Here is a 15,459-nt window from a genome sequence, read left to right on the forward strand (position 1 = left end):
CAACACCGCCTCAGGGCTGCGTTCACACTCCTGTAAAATCTGTTCTAAACCTTGCCCAAACAAGTTGGGTGACTCTGTAAATCCCTGGGGGAGTACCGTCTATCGCAACTGTTGTTTTCTGTGAGTGTCTGGGTCCTCCCACTCAAAGGCAAAATAATTTCGACTTTCCTCATCTAGTGGGCAAGTCCAAAAGGCATCTTTTTAGTCTATCACACCACACCACTAATCATTAGGTGACTCAGAAGGGTATATGGGTTAGCCACCACGGGAAATCGACTCACAGTCCCCTTGTTTACCTCCCTCAGGTCATGTACCAGCCTCCATTTCCCATCTTTTTTTTTTTTTTACAGGTAAAATGGGGGTGGTAAAGGGAGACATGTAAGGTTCAAGCAAGCCTTTTTCTAACAACCTTTCTATTTCTGGTTTTAACCCCCTTCGACCTTCTTCAGATATTGGATATTGTCTTACCCGAATGGGTATTTCTGGGCTAGAGATTTTAACTTTAAAGGGTGTTATGTTCAGTTTCCCTACTGAATCTTCCATATACCACACTTCACAATTAATTTTATTCTCATCTTCCACCCTGAGAGGACATAATCTTATCTGAATTTCTTTCTCCGTTACTTCTAAATTAACACCCAATTCGATTATTAAATCCCACCCCAAGAGATTATATTCAGCTTCACGAACTAAAAGTAAATTTCCCACTCCTATTATGGAGTTGGTTTCGATAATCACCGCCTTTATAACAAGAACACGAAATGGCTCTCCTTTTGCCCCAATTACTTGCATTGTGTCGGAGGATATTTTGCATCCCCTGGGCAAGGCTTGTATGGTAGATCGCTCTGCCCCGGAATCGACAAGAAATTCAATTTCTTGCTGCTGGGGGCCCACTTTCAATTTTATCAAGGGCTCTGTTCCTTTTTGGGTCCCCAGCAAAAAGAGCCCCTGACACCCCTATTCCGCTTTGAACATTTTCTCATCCGCCATTTTCTTCCTACAGTTCCACTTAATGTGCCCTTTCTTTCCACAGTACAAACATTCTATCGGCTCACCCTGTTCCATTGTAGTCTCGCTATTAAGGGGTCTTGTCTTAGGACTAGGCCCCTTATACTCTGCCCTTCGATCTTTGGATTTCTGAGCTGTACCTTCTCTGACTGCTGCAACCATCATTCGTACAGTCCTCCGCTCCTTTTCATCCTCTCTCCTGACATACACTTTCTGAGCTTCCCTCAATAGTTCATCTAACAACATTTCCAAATTTCTACTTTTTGTTGCCCTTAGTTTCTATTACTTCTCTAGGGGAGATCTCACCATTTCAGGTGTCAGGCTACCCCGAGAAGCATACGGCTTGTCCTCCCCCCGCTTCCTTCCCCCTCCGCCGCTTCTAGCAGCGCTTTTTTTTTTTTTTTTTTTTTTTTTTTAATATATATTTTTCTTTCTCTCCTTGCTGCAGTTTAGACACAGGCAAGGCCACATGGATGGGGGAGGTTCAGTTTATCTTACAACTTAGCACAGGCTTGTGATTTATGTTACAACACAGGCCTGGGATATTTAGCTTTCTTATTTTTCGATTTAATTCCAGTCATAATATACTTCATATGCAGTTCCAATTACCTCAGCGATAGTTATGTTCCTCAGTCTCATTTACCTTTGCAGACGTCAGAAAAACAACATATTAAACATCAATTCCTTACATTCATTTTAGATCCAAATCAGTCTATCCACAGAACAACACTAACTTCAATACAGCTAATTCAGAATTTCACATTCAAATCACTTCCCCCACTAATTTATTCTCATGTGTACAGATGCAGCTTAACGGGGAGCAAGGTGGTACTTTAATAATGGAAACAGTTCTCATTTTGTAATTATACCATCCCCAAACCAGGACCCAACCTCCGGTGTGCATACAAAAGAGCCAAATCCAGCACGCCGAGATGTGACACAGCCTATCACAGAGCTGTGCAAGTTCAGATGCCAGAACAAAGCCAGCAAGCCAGAAAGAATAGCACTGGCTATCATACACAAAACTCCATTACCACATTCACACAGTCAAGATCGCTTGCAGTTCATCTCACGTATATGTAATAGGTCCTAAGAATTGATCAACCCGCCCAGCTACTCCTAGCGGGTCCTCTAAAAGGCTCCTCATTTCCTTTTTAAAATCTCTAACGTCTCCGGAATTGAGGGGCACCACCACATACCCCATTCCCACCTGTGGACCTCCCATCGCAATTTCTCGCAACGGATATAATTGTCCCGTAGCCTGGTACTGCTGCTGTCTAGTTTTACTACGTGTGACGGGCCCTGTGGGTTGACTGAGATTCATTTCCTCCAGGTTCGGTGCCAGTGGTGGAGCATTCGGACTAGGGGCCAACACCAGGGGTGGTGGCGGCGGCACATAAGGTGGGGGTGTTACGGGAATTTCTTCCTCATGCCGCTTGTTTCTTCGTTTATCGTACTTCTCATCCCCCTTTTCTTTTAAGGGATACAGATTGATCCTAGTTTCTGACCCTATCTATAAGCGTGCATAATCACTCTCCTCTTGACTAAATGGTTCCTTTGAGTTAACATAAAGATTCAGGGCTTGGCAAATCCAATCCTCAGAGGATCCAAATACTGGCCAAAACAGGTGGTCCTTACGGATTTCCTTACTGCCCCAAACTTCCATACAATAGTGTATCATTTTTATTTTACTCTTACCCCGCCTAGAGGGGTAAATCGTTCCAATATTTGATCATTAATCCTAGTAGACTATCCTGAGGAATTGCTTGCGAATCCCCACCCATGGGACCAGAAGGTCTACTTTTCTTCTGTCCCATCTTCCAGGGTACACTCACGCACACTCACACGCGCTCCCCTTGTTCGTGACTCGCTCCCTCGCGGGCTACGAGAACTGCACTACTGGAGGGTCCGCACTCGCTTCATCCGCAATTGGACATCTCAGTCATCGTACCCCAGGAATCCCAGCCCCAACCCGAGTGGAAATCCGGCCTATAGTCACGCGTCCTGCGTGTTCACTCGGGGTCTTCGTGCACAAAGTTTAAGGGGCTGCCGGCATTTACTTTGCTTATTGCAATTTAGAAGGTTCGTCGGTGAAGGGTGGCGACAAAATCCTCCAAGGGCCGCTAGAAAAAGAAGCGGGGCTCCTCCCTCAAAAAGGATTGCCGCCGAATATCCTTCATCTGAGTCATGGCACCAAATTGTAATAAATTTTGACTCGATCTTGTAAATAACAAGAATTTATTTAGAATCCGGCAATAAGCAAAGACAGCGCTGGGTGCGGCCTAGAGCCCTCAGTCTCTCTCACGGCACGCGCACACCGCTAATTCAGTTCTCTGGGTTTTTAAAGTCCATCTCTGGTCCACAGCTTCCGGATGTAACTTGTCACTCATGTTGAAGGCTCGTATCATGTGGGCGTTGACTGCTGTGTAGCCAGTTTTGGTCGCCTTACTTTGGTTACTTATTAGGTAAATACATCGAGCAGAACAAAGCAAGCAAGCATACAAAGACTTCTCAGAACTCAAACAAACATCTCCTGGTTAGGTAATTACATCAAGCAGGACAAAGCAAGTAAACATACAAAAAAACATCTCCTTGTCAGGTAAATACATCAAGCAGGACAAAGCAAGTAAGCATACAAAAAAACTCAAACAAACATCTCCAGGAGCTTTAATGAACAAACATTTCTCGGAACTACTTGTTACATACCCCGTCTCTGCTATTGCGTCCCCTCGGACTCTGCATCGCCCCCGGGTACCTCATCCCCCCCGGTACCGAACCCCCAGGCACTGCATCTCGTCCCGGGTACCAAGCCCCCAGGCACTGCATTCCCCCCGGTACTGAACCCCTGGGTATCGCACCCTCCCCCGGTACCGAATCCCTGGGCACTGTATTCCCCCAGGTACCGAACCCCTGGGCCCTGCACCCGCTCCGGGTACCGAATCCCCAGGCACCTCACCCCCCCCAGGTGTCAAACCCCCAGGCCTTGCATCCCCCCCGGGTACCGAACCCGCTGGCACTGCATCCCCCCTGGGTAACGAACCCCCGGGCACTGCATTCCCCCCGGGTACTGAACCCACTGGCACTGCATCCCCCCCGGGTACCGAACTCTCAGGCCCTGCATCCCCCCCGGGTAATGAACCCCCGGGCACTGCACCCCCCACCCCGGTCTCTGCTCGAAAGCGAAAGGGGAAGGCGGGTCTGGTCACGCCGGATATGTCCAGCGGCGGGTGGCGGGGCCGAGCCTCGGGCCCCCCCCGGGAGCCCTGAGCCCTCCGGCCCTGCCCCAGTGCCGCCATCGTCCATGGCGCGGCCGCTTCTGCCGCTGCTCTGCGCTACCGTCGGTAAGCGGGACTCACTCAAGCTCCCTCGCCTCGCCGCCGGCGTCGCCACGCCGTTCCCGGGGTGTCCGCGCCGTCCCCGGGGTGTCCACGCCGTTCCCGGGGTGTCCGCGCCGTCCCCAGGGTGTCCACGCTGTTCCCGGGGTGTCCGCGCCGTCCCCAGGGTGTCCGCGCCGTTCCCGGGGTGTTCACGCCGTCCCCGGGGTGCCCAATCCACTGCCTGGGGTGCCTGCGGTGCTCCCTGGGTACACACACCTCCCTCCTGCTGCCCCATGCACCCCCGCGGCGTACCCACGCTGCTCTTCGGAGTGCCCAGGCTCCCTCTTGGGGTACCCATGCTGCACCCCTGGGTGCCTACCCTACTCCCTGGGGTGCTAAGGCTCCTTTCTGGGATGCCCACGCTGCTCCCTGGGTGCCCACACCTCCCTCTAGCTGCCCCATGCACCCCCCTGGGGTACCCACACTGCTCCTTGGGGTGTTCAGGCTCTTTCCTGGGGTGCCCACACTGCTCCTTGGGGTGCTCAGGCTCCCTCCCAGGGTACCCACGCTGCACCCCTGGGTGCCCACACCTCCCTCTAGGTGTCCCATGCACCTCCCTGGGGTACCCACACTGCTCCTCCGAGTGCCCAGGCTCCTTCTTGGGGTACCCATGCTGCACCCCTGCGTGCCCCCACTGCTCCCTGGGTGCCCACACCTCTCTCTAGGTGCCTCAGGCCCACCCCTGGGGTGTCCATTCCCTGGGGTGCTCAGGCTCCCCACTGGGGTGTTCATGGTGCTTCCTGTGTGCACACATCTCTCTCTTGGTGCCCCATGAATGCCCTGGGGTATCCACACTGCCCCCCGGGGTGCCCTTGCTGCTCCTTGTGTGCCCATACCTCTCTCTAGGTCCCCCATGCACCCCGAAAAGGTGCCCATGCTGCACCGTGGGGCACCCTGGGGTACCTGTACTGCTCCCTGTGTGCCCACACCTCCCCCTAGCAGCCCCACATGCACCCCCAGGGCGTCCAAGCTGCTCTCTGGGGTGCCTGGATCCCTCCTGGGGTGCTCATGCTGTTCCCTGCTATGCCCACACCTCTCTCAAAGTGCCCTATGCCCACCCCTAGGGTACCCACCTGCACCCTGGGGTCTCCATGCTGCTCTTTGGGGTGCCTGGGCTCCTTCCTGGGGGGCCCACGGTGCTCTCTGCATGCCCACACCTCTCTCTAGCTGCCCCATGTACCCCCCCGTGGTACCCACGCCGCACCCCTGGATGCCCAAGATGCTCCATGCGTGTCCACACCTCTCCCCGCATCCCCCATACCCACCCTGGGGGTACCCACACTGCATCCCGAAGCACCCACACCTCTCTCAAGGTGCCCCATGCACCCCTCTGGGGTGCCCACGCTGCACCCCAGGGTGCCCATGCTGCTCCACGCATGCTCACACCTCTCTCTGGGTGTCCCATGCCCACCCCTGGAGTGCCCACGCTGCTCCCTGGGGTGCCCAAGCTGCACCCCCATGTTCCCCTTGCACCCCTCTGGGTGCCCACCTCCCTCCTTGGGTGCCCACTCCACCTCCCCACCAGTGTCCAGGGAGGCTGGGAGTGAATTTAGGGTCCACGTGATGGACCCACAGGAGCTGCATCACTGCAGGATTTCACCCTGGGTGGGCTCTGTGGGTTTTCCATGGGACTGTGATTTGTCCACGGCTGAGAATCACCACTGGATCGGGAATGTCACAGCGTGTCTTGCATGTCCTAAAGCAGCTTTAGGAAAAATCACCATCACAGCCCAGCGTGGAGCTGGCGATGCTGACACCCCAGCGAATTGCTGACAGCATTGGCGAGACTATTAGGAAATGTTTAATTAATATTTAATTAAATAAACATGTTGGAATTGTGAAGGGTGGGCGTGGAAGCGTAGGAAATGGGGCTGGAAGGGACTGAAAAGGTTCGGGACAGCTTTAGTGCTGTCCCTTCTCCTAGCTCCTGTCTGCTGCCAAAGCTGCAACGCCCTGGAAAATCATGGAGTCACAGAATCATTTTGGTTGGAAAAGACCTTTAAGATCATGGAGACCAACTGTTAACCCATCCCTGTCCCTGCCCCATGTCCTGAGAACCTCATGTCCGTCTGTCCAGCCCTCCAGGGATGGTGACTCCAGCACTGCCCTGGGCAGCCTGTTCCAATGCCCCACAGCCCTTTGGGGAAGAAATTGTTCCCAGATCCAACCTCAACCCCCCCGGCGCAACTTGAGGCCGTTTCCTCTGGTCTTGTTTTTCATTATCACTTACAGACCCTCATACCCACTACACGTGGGCACCTGGGAAGGTGGAGCAGTCGCAGAGGAGACGTTCCTGCTGCCCCAGGACCTTGTCACCATTCCCCCTTTAATTCAGTCAACAGACAATTTGGGATGTGCTGGTTGTGCTGACACATCCCATGACGCTCACTCTGGGCATCACGTCCTCTCCTGCTTCTCATTCCTGGCACAACTGGTCAGCCATAAATATTCTTCAGTTTGAATGTGAAAACGTTTTATTTATTCCTATGATTTCAGTGCTCCTGAGGAATTCTTCAGTCTTGGGCACAGAACTCCGAAATTTCTCTTTTTCACCACTTTTTTTTTGCTTATGCTTTTTAAACCATTAGCAGAAAATGCTCTAGAAAATAGAAAGAAAAATCGTTACGTTTTCCTGGTGTGGATTCTCTGGTGTCTCGTTGTGGTTGTGCAGCCCCATGAGCCAGAGGGGTCATCTCCATGCTGTGGGATGACAGCACAAAACAGCATTTGCATCCCTGGGACTAATCCAAGCAACTCTATGTTCTGCTTCCCAACCTGTCGGGACGAGCTCACCAGCATAATTTGAGATCGCTGGCTGAGAAAGCCAAAAAAAGCAAAGCAAAAATGTGCTTAATTCATGCAATACCAAAAAAAAAACCACCCCAACAAATCACAAACCTATTGTGTGTGTATTTTGGCCTGGAAATTTAATATCAGTGGGATACAGGGAATTAGGGTGGAAATAAAGCAGCCAGAGGTATTTTCACAGGACGGCTGGTTCCCAGCACCACAGCTTGTTTGGGAGGTTCGTTAACGATGCAACGGGGTTTTGAGCGCTTGGGCTGGCACATCAATGGGAAAATTCAACCTGCAAAGCTCAGAGGGAATGGAGACGAGCGCAGAGATGCTTCTGGCCATCCTGAGAGAGTCTTGTGAGCTTTTCCTTGAATTAAAAAGCAAAATAGAAGACAGATGTTGGGTTTTTGCCGTGTGGAAGTCCCCAGTGGTGCACAGATCCAGGGAATTTTATCAATCTGCTTCAATAAAAAAGCAAATAGGAGATGGAGAGGTTTTAGTTACCACCGATCTTGCTTGGAAGCAAGAGCTTTATCACGGTCCCAGTTCTCTCCATCCATCCATCCATCCATCCATCCATCCATCCATCCATCCATCCATCCATGTTTTGCACCATTTCCAATTCACTATATAAAGGAAACCTAAATCTTGGCCACACATCTCCAGTGCTGGAAAACTGAATTCTCAAAGATTTCCTCCTCTTTTCCCCCTCGGCACGTGTTCATCTCATTGAACAAACTAAAATCCATGCAGCGATGGGACGAGATGCCGGGGTCATGATCCTGGACAGCAGAGATGTTGGGGTTTTCCCATTGAAGGATTTGGGTGTTTTGTGGAAGAGAAGTTTATTTTAGAGTTGAACCAAGTGGAAAAAAAGTGCTTTGGTGAGATTACAGTGACAAGATCAGGTTTAAGAGCTGAAAGGCATAAGCAGGACTCAACAAGTCCCTGTTTTTCCTGGACATTTTGGTGCTTCGGGCTGGATTTCAGTGTCCGCGGGTTGTGTTGGCACTGGGAGGGCTTTTCATTCGTTTTCTGGCACAGCTTCTGTTCTGGTGACGTGTGAGGCTGTTGTGAAATGTCCCGTGGGGTTTTCTCGCAGTGCTCCCAGAAATTCCGCTGCTGCCTTGAGCAGAGGCTGAGAACCAACATGCTCAGCACACACATGGGCACCACATCACTTGCACTCTCCGGCCACAGCGGCTGCAGCTTTTTGGGGTGTTCCAGCACCAGGGGACACACATGGACCCACCTGAGCACTGAAATGGAGCAGACACACCTATTCTGGAGATAGATAAATTGATTTTTATCTGCAGGAGTTTTGGGTGAGCATGTGGTGCTCCTGTCCCCACTGTGCTCCCATCACCGTCCCGCTCCCGATCCCAGACCAACTGTGCATCCCTCACACCAAACGTGTTTCATCCCAGTTGAGCATCAATTCATCCACCTTGCGCATCACATCCCAGCCACGGATCACTCCATCCCGGCCCTGTGGGACTCTCTGTAACTCCCTGAAAGGAGCTTGGAGACAGGGGGGTCGGGCTCTGCTCCCCAGGAACAAGCGCCAGGAGCAGAGGAAACGGCCTCAAGTTGCACCAGGGGAGGTTGAGGTTGGATCTGGGGAACAATTTCTTCCCCAAAGGGCTGTGGGGCATTGGAACAGGCTGCCCAGGAGTCACCATCCCTGGAGGGGTTGAACGGATTGGAAATGAGGTTCTCAGGGACATGGGGTAGTGCCAGGGCTGGGTTAACACTTGCACTCAATCTTTGAAGGTCTTTTCCAACCAAAATGATTTTATGATTCTGTGACATCCCATCCCTGCATTGCTCCATCCTGTCCATGCATTTGCGTCCCAGCCATAAATCATCCCAGCCTATTTGTGACAGGCCAAGGGGTGATGGTTTTAAACTAAAGGAGGGAGATTCAGGTTGGACATGAGGAAGGAATTGTTGCCCTGAGGGTGGTGAGAGCCTGGCCCAGGTTGGCAAGAGAGGTGGTGGATGAACCATCCCTGAGACATCCCAGGCCAGGCTGGACGGGGCTCTGAGCACCCTGAGCTGGTGCAGATGTCCCTGCCTATGGCAGGGGGCACTGGGGAGCTGGGAAGGTCTTTCAGCCCAAACCCGTCTGTAGTTTTGTGATTCTAGGGCTGACCCTGTGCATGGGTTGCGCTGACAGCAAGCCCACAGTGGGACCCAAAGACTGGGGGTCAATGTGACAATTCGAGGTGCTTCGTGTTCCTGCAGCACACCTGGCAGGAGGGGGGTGTTCGCTGAAACAGGGGAGCGAGCTCCGGAGCCGGGAGGGTGGGTGCTCAGGAGCTTCGCCCTGGGTTTGGCGATGCTGACCTGCCGGTCATGTGGAATGGAAATGGTCGTGGAGCCCCTGAGACTGGGGGTCCCCATGGTGTGGTTTTCTGTTGGAGCGATAAAGGACTCAGCAAACACTTTGATTCAATGTGAATCACACTAAAGCCATTTATTATAGAAACAAGCCTCCTTATATATGCAACTATATTCTAATCACGCGTCCACGCTCCAAGCATGGATTCGCTAAATGAGTATCGTGGGCTGTCCGTGCTCTGGAGTCTCACTGATGATGCGTCCGATGATTCACGCCACGCCAGGACCCCGCTGATTGAGGACGCCCCTCTTTCTCACAGCAGATTCTGTTCTCAGCTTCTCGAAGTGGCCTTGATATTCCTTTGAGCCTGACTAATTCAGCAACAGATCTTTATCCATCAAAACCCCGCCACAGTTTCCCTTGTGTCCTGGGGACTTGGTTGGGGACCACGGAGGCGAGGAAGCCTGAGCTCAGCTCTGACATCACTGCTCACTCTGACATCAATTGTGATGTCACAGCACAGCGCCGCTGCATGGGCATTCTATACGGGCAGGAGGCTGCAGTGGGACAGGGAACATGGGGGAACTGCACGGGTGGTGAGCAACTGGAGCAGCTGTGCAACATCTGCGGAGGGAGGTGGTCCTTGTCCCCGTGTCACTGCTCCCTCCTGGCATGTGTCACCATAGCAGGGGTAACTGCCACCCCCTGTTTCCACTGCAGCTGTCACCCTCTGTCACCTCCTACCAGCACCGCTGCTTTTCAACAGAGCGACACGCAGCCCTGGTCTCGGAGTCACCGTGCCCAGAAGCAAAGGGGCAGCAGAGACCGGTCAGCCTGTTGTCACCATGGATTCCTCGAATATCATCAAGGTTACTGTGAAGACGCTCAAACAGGAGGAGAAGTTCGAGGTTGCTCAGAGCAGCACCATCCAGGAGTTTAAGAAAGAAGTTGCCAAACATTTCAAAACATCCCCTGATCTGCTGGTCCTGGTATTTGCTGGGAAAGTCCTCAAGGATCAAGACACTTTGAGCCAGCATGGAGTTCACAGTGGGGTCAACATCCACGTTGTCATCAGGTCCCAGCAGAAACCACAGGATGGCCTGGCAGATCAAGAAAGAGCGACCACCCTCATGCAACCTCCCAGCTGCAGCAATTCCAACTTATTCTGCTTGGGAAGCACGGGTCATCTGCAAAACCCAAGCTTAATCCATCACGACTTGTCTGAGCTGTTGACCTCCAGCCAGGAAACAGTGGCACAGACCATGGCAGACCTCTTGTCCAGGATCCCTGCTTCAGGCCTGGATCTGAACACCATCAACAACACCACACTTCTGCTGGGCTTCCTCCTTGGGGTGACGGACGTATTTCTCCTGGGCCTGGACTCCACAGACACGTTGGACTTGGAGAGCAGCATTCAAGAAGAAGAGGTACCCCTGCACAGCTTGAAAAGGGAGATGCAGACTGCTTTGGTGCAGGATGTCCTCGACAATGCCGACATTGTCAGGGACCTCCTCATGTCCAGCCCTCAGATGCAGCAGCTGGCTGAAGAAAATCCTGAGATTGGCCACATTCTCAGCGACCCCCAGACTATCAGAGAAATGCTGGAGGCCTCCAGCAGCCCTGCCGTAAGGCAGGAGATGATAAGGAACCATGATGTGGCCATGAAGAACCTGGAAAGCATCCCTGGAGGGTTCAGCGCTCTGGAGCAGCTGTACAGAGAGGTTCAGGAGCCCATCTTGGACGCTGTGCAGATGGGAAACAGCCCCTTTGCTCCCCAGGACAGTGACCCACCCGTGACGGGAGCCAGGCTACCAGCCCACACCGAAAACCGGAGGCCATTACCCAACCCTTGGGCTCCGCGGTCCAGCGGGGTCAGTGGTAATGCAGGGGACTGCGATGGCCAGTTCGCCATCAGCAGCACAGGTGACAGTTTCACCTCACTGAGCTTGGGTCCTGCGGCAGGACCGGTGGTGCCCAACTCGGGGCAGGTTCAGACCATGGTTGAGCAGCTGACAGGAGACCCAAAGCTCATGCACAGCCTGGGGAGTGCGGTAACACACCCCGAAAGCCCCGCACAAGTGCTGCTGAATGGCGCCAAGACACCGAGTGACGGAAATTCTCCACGTGAAGACCAGCAGGTGCAGCAGCTGCCACCGGAGCTGGAGGATGCCGAGATTTCGTCCCTGCTGAGGAACCCGCGGGCGCTGCAGGCGTTGCTGCAGATCCAGCGGGGATTACAGACCCTCTCGACAGAGGTACCGGATTTTATACTGAGTTTGCAGGACCCAAGTGTGCAGCTGGATCTGGAAAGCATGGACGACTCGTCACAAAGCAGCGAGTCTGAGGACAGTGGAGATTTCAAGTCAGATGGGGAGCAAGGAGAACATCAGATGGAGATGGATGAGGAGGTGCCACAGGCCAGATTTGGGAGACAAATGGAGCAGCTCAGGGCCATGGGCTTCCAGGACCAGAGCGCAAACTTGGAGGCGCTGATTGATGCAGAAGGAGACGTCAGTGCAGCAGCAGAGATACTGGCGAAAGCACCGTCATCGGACAAGATACCATAACTGGTTTGTCCAAATGAACCGGTTACAGCACCTCCTCTGTCAATGGCTGCATTTCAGTCTCACCCCACACTAAAAGCAGCAGGGTGCATGCTAACAAGTTGTGTGCTGTAGCGTTCTTCCATCCGTGAGAATTGATTTCCCCTGGTCCGCAAGGGTTTCTTGCATCCAAAGGCAATAGACTGAAGAGCTTTCTGTGTCGCCTGTCACTGCCGGCATCAGCCTTTCCTCAAGGGAGCAAATGCTGTTATGAAAGTCAATGTGTCACTTCTGCCACTGCGTCTCCTGTGCGTGTGCTGTCCGTGAGGGTTATCTTAACAGTCAGTGGTGGCTGTAAGTCACGTTTACATCCCAAATGTATGCACAGTGGGTTTTTACCCACCTGTTGTTGCACGGAAGGATTGAATTTCATGCACCAGTTCAGAGTTCAGCGTTCCGGGAGCGGCGCGTTCCGGGGCCACCAAGCGCTGTTTACTAGAGGGTGTTGGGCCGGTGCTGGAGCGAGCTGAGAGAAGAGAACGGAGCTGGGGAAGGGGGTGTCTGGCCCCGTTGTTGGGGATTTGGGGATGCTGGGGGGGTTAGGAGGGGGCACCACCGGCTGAGCCCCACTCTGTTGTCTCTGAATCGCTGCCTACTTGTTTGTATTTGAGCAGGTTTGCAGCAAAACTGGGAAATGGAGGGATGCTGTGTCTGGCATGCTGTATCTGGGATGTTGTATCTGGGATACTGTATCTGGGATGCCATATCTAGGATGCTGTGTCCGGGATGCTGTATCTGGGATGCGGTATCTGGGATGCTGTACCTGGCATGCCGTATTAGATATGCAGTATATAGCATGATGTTTCTAGGACGCTGTATCTAGGATGATGTATCTGGGATGCTGTATCTTGGAAGCTGTATCTGGGATGCTGTATCTGGGATGCTGTATCTATGTTTCTGTATCTACGATGCTGTATCTGAGATACTGTATCTGGGATTCTGTATCTGGGATACTCTATCTGGCATGCTGTATCTAGGATTATCTATCTAGGATGCTGTATCTGGGATGTTGTATCTGGGATACTGTATATGGAATGCTGTATCTAGGATGCTGTATCTGAGATACTGTATCTGGGATGCTGTATCTGGGATGCTGTATCTGGCATACGGTATCTAGGATACTGTATCTAGCATGATCTGTCTGGGATGCTGTATCTAAGATGCTCTATCTGGGTGCTGCATCTGGGATACCCTACCTAGGATGCTGTATATAGGATGCGGTATTTGGGATGCTGTATCTAGGGTGCTGTATCTGGGAGGCTGAATCGGGGATGCTGTATCTGGGATACTGTATCTAGGATGATGTATCTGGGATGCTGTATCTGGGATGCTCTATCTGGGATACGGTATCTAGGATACTGTATCTAGGATGTTCCGTCTCGTATGCTGTATCTGGGATGCTGTATCAGGGATACTGTATCTGGGATGCTGTATCTAGGATGCTGTACCTAGGATGCAGCATCTGGGATGCTGTATCTAGGATGTTGTATCTGGGATACTGTATCTAGGATGCTGTATCCAGTATGCTGTATCTGGGATCCTGTGTCTAGGATGCTGTATCTGGGATGCTGTATCTGGGATGCTGTATCTGAGATACTGTATCTAGGATGCTGTATATTGGATGCTGTGTCTGGGAACGGTATGTGGGATACTGTATACAGGATTCCTTATCTTGGGTGCTGTACCTGCGATGCTGTATCTAGGATGCTGTATCTATGATGCTGTATATATTATGCTGAATCTGGGATGCTGTATCTATGATGCGGTATCTGGGATGCTGTACCTGGCATGCCGTATTAGATATGCAGTATATAGCATGATGTTTCTAGGATGCTGTATCTGGGATGATGTTTCTGGGATGCTGTATTTTGGAAGCTGTATCTTGGATGCTGTATCTGGGATGCTGTATCTAGGATGCTGTATCTAGGATGCTGTATCTGGGATGCTGTATCTGTGATGTTCTATCTGGGATGCTGTATCTGGGATGTTGTATCTGGGATACTGTATCTGGGATGCTGTATCACGGATACTGTATGTGGTATGCTCTATCTACCATGCTGTATCTAGGATGCAGCATCTGAGATGCTGTATCTAGGATGCTGTATCTGGGATGCTCTATCTAGGATGCTGTATCTGAGATACTGTATCTAGGATGCTGTATATGGGATGCTGTATCTGGGTACTGTATGTGGGATACTGTATCCAGGATTCCTTATCTTGGATTCTGTACCTGGGATGCTATATCTAGGATGATGTATCTGGGATGCTGTATCTATGATGCTGTATATATTATGCTGAATCTGGGATGCTGTATCTACAATGCGGTATCTGGGATGCTGTACCTGGCATGCCATATTAGATATGCAGTATATAGCATGATGTTTCTAGGATGCTGTATCTGCAATGATGTATCTGGGATGCTGTATCTTGGAAGCTGTATCTGGGATCCTGTATCTGGGATGCTGTATCTGGGATGCTGTATCTGGGATACTGTATCTGGGATACTGTACCTAAGATACTCTTTCTGGAATGCTGTATCTAGTATGCTGTATATGGGATACTGTATCTGGGATACTGTATCTAGGATGATGTCTCTAGGATGCTGTATCTGGGATGCAGTATCTGGGATGATGTATGTGGGATACTGTATCTAGGACGCAGCATCCGGGATGCTGTATCTAGGATGCTGGATCTTGGATGCTATATCTGGATGCTGTATCTGGGATACTCTATCTAGGATGCTGTGTCCGGTATGCTGTATCTGGGATCCTGTATCCTGGATGGTGTATCTGGGACGCTCTATCTGGGATACGGTATCTAGGGTGTTCCATCTCTTATGCTGTATCTCGGATGCTGTATCTGGGGCTGTATCTGGGATACTGTACCTAGGATGCTGTATCTAGGATGCTGTATCTAGGATGATGTATCTGGAATGCTATATCTGGGATGCTGTATCAGGGATGCTGTATCTAAGATGATGTATCTGTGATACTCTATCTGGGATGGTGTATCTGGGATTCTGTATCTGGGATACTGTATCTGGCACGCTGCATCTGGGATGATGTATCTGGGACGCTCTATCTGAGATACTGTATCTGGGATGCTGTATCTAGGATGCTGTGTCTGCGATGCTGTATCTGGGATACAGTATCTAGGATAATGTATCTAGCATGATCTGTCTGGGATGCTGTATCTAAGATGCTGTATCTGGTATGCTGTATCTGAGACACGATATCTAGGATACTGTATCTAGCATGATCTGTCCGGGATGCTGTATCTAAGATGCTGTATCTTTGATAATGTATCTAGGATGCTGTATCTGGGGTACTGT

The 15,459-nt window shown here is 51.5% G+C and overlaps 1 long non-coding RNA gene across 1 annotated transcript in view; it reads right to left on the reverse strand.

The window, feature by feature from the left end:
- Positions 1 to 3,229: 3,229 nt before the first annotated feature.
- The window catches only part of LOC309452444, a 259,074-nt gene continuing 246,844 nt past the window's right edge, over positions 3,230 to 15,459 (reverse strand). Inside the window, exon 2 of the long non-coding RNA XR_014186553.1 lies at positions 3,230 to 3,290. This is a non-coding gene — a long non-coding RNA (uncharacterized lncRNA). The remainder of the gene's footprint in view (positions 3,291 to 15,459) is intronic.

Source organism: Streptopelia decaocto (genome assembly GCF_964273445.1).
Source record: "Streptopelia decaocto genome assembly, contig: HAP1_SCAFFOLD_60, whole genome shotgun sequence".
Classification (NCBI taxonomy): Eukaryota; Metazoa; Chordata; class Aves; order Columbiformes; family Columbidae; genus Streptopelia; species Streptopelia decaocto.